The sequence below is a fragment of the Myotis brandtii genome, unplaced genomic scaffold (assembly GCF_000412655.1).
Source record: "Myotis brandtii unplaced genomic scaffold, ASM41265v1 scaffold105, whole genome shotgun sequence".
Taxonomy (NCBI): domain Eukaryota; kingdom Metazoa; phylum Chordata; class Mammalia; order Chiroptera; family Vespertilionidae; genus Myotis; species Myotis brandtii.
In genome coordinates this window covers 2,730,129-2,731,720 of record NW_005353538.1, presented here as the reverse complement: position 1 = coordinate 2,731,720, position 1,592 = coordinate 2,730,129, and the positions used below count along the sequence as shown (strand labels likewise).

At 37.9% G+C, this 1,592-nt stretch overlaps 1 pseudogene; it reads right to left on the bottom strand.

The window, feature by feature from the left end:
* LOC102249166 overlaps positions 1-520 on the bottom strand; it is a 3,170-nt pseudogene extending 2,650 nt beyond the window's left edge.
* Positions 521-1,592: the final 1,072 nt, after the last annotated feature.

Genomic DNA, 1,592 nt, shown 5'->3' with positions numbered 1-1,592 from the left:
GCTATGGTGAATTGTGCTGCTATGAACATAGGGGTGCATATATCCTTTCTGATTGGTGTTTCTAGTTTCTTGGGATATATTCCTAGAATTGCGATCACTGGGTCAAATGGGAGTTCCATTTTTAGTTTTTTGAGGAAACCCCATACTGTTTTCCACAGTGGCTGCACCAGTCTGCATTCCCACCAGCAGTGCACGAGGGTTCCTTTTTCTCTGTCGTTTGTTGATTTGTTGATGATAACCATTCTGACAGGTGTGAGATGGTACCGCATTGTCGTTTTGATTTGCATCTCTTGGATGATTAGTGACTTTGAGCATGTTTTCATATGTCTCTTGGCCTTCTATATGTCCTCTTTTGAAAAGTATTTATTTAGGTCCGTTGCCCATTTTTAAAAAAATAATTGTTCAGATTATTTTATTGTTCAGATTATTACAGTTGTTCCTCTTTCCCCCCCCCATAGCTCCCCTCCACTGCTTCCCAGCCCACCCTTTGCCCTTACTCCCCACCACTGTCCTCGTCCATAGGTGTAAGATTATTGTCCAATCTCTTTCCGCACCCCCAACACCACCTTTCCCCGAGAATTGTCAGTCCACTCCCTTTCTATGGCCCCAATTCTATTATATTCACCAGTTTATTCTGTTTATCAGATCTTTTATCCACTTGATTTTTAGATTCACTTATTGATAGTTATGTATTTGTTGTCACTTTGTAGTTCATAATTGTTTTCTCTACCTTCTTCTTCTTCTTCTTCTTCTTCTTCTTCTTCTTCTTCTTCTTCTTCTTCTTCTTCTTCTTCTTCTTCTTCTTCTTCTTCTTCTTCTTCTTCTTCTTCTTCTTCTTCTTCTTCTTCTTCTTCTTCTTCTTCTTCTTCTTCTTCTTCTTCTTCTTCTTCTTCTTCTTCTTCTTCTTCTTCTTCTTCTTCTTCTTCTTCTTCTTCTTCTTCTTCTTCTTCTTCTTCTTCTTCTTCTTCTTCTTCTTCTTCTTCTTCTTCAGCATTTCATATAATACTGGTTTGGTGGTGATGAACTCCTTTAGCTTTTTCTTATCTGTGAAGCTCTTTATCTGACCTTCAATTCTAAATGATAGCTTTGCTATGTAGAGTAATCTTGGTTGTAGGTTCTTGCTATTCATCACTTTGAATATTTCTTGCCACTTCCTTCTGGCCTGCATGGTTTCTGTTGAGAAATCAACTGACAATTGTATGGGTACTCCCTTGTAGGTAACTAATTGTTTTTCTCTTTCTGCTTTTAAGATTCTCTCTTTGTCTTTTGCTCTTGGCATTTTAATTATGATGTGTCTTGGTGTGGTCCTCTTTGGATTCCTCTTGTTTGGGATTCTCTGCGATTCCTAGACTTGTAAGTCTATTTCTTTCACCAGGTAGGGGAAGCTTTCTGTCATTATTTCTTCAAATAGGTTTTCAATATCTTGCTCTCTCTCTTCTTCTGGCACCCCCATAATTCAGATATTGGTAAACTTGAAGTTGTCCCAGAGGCTCCTTACACTATCTTCATATTTTTGGATTCTTTTTTCTTTTTGCTTTTCTGGTTGGGTGTTTTTTGCTTCTTCATATTTCAAATCTTTGACTTGATTCTTG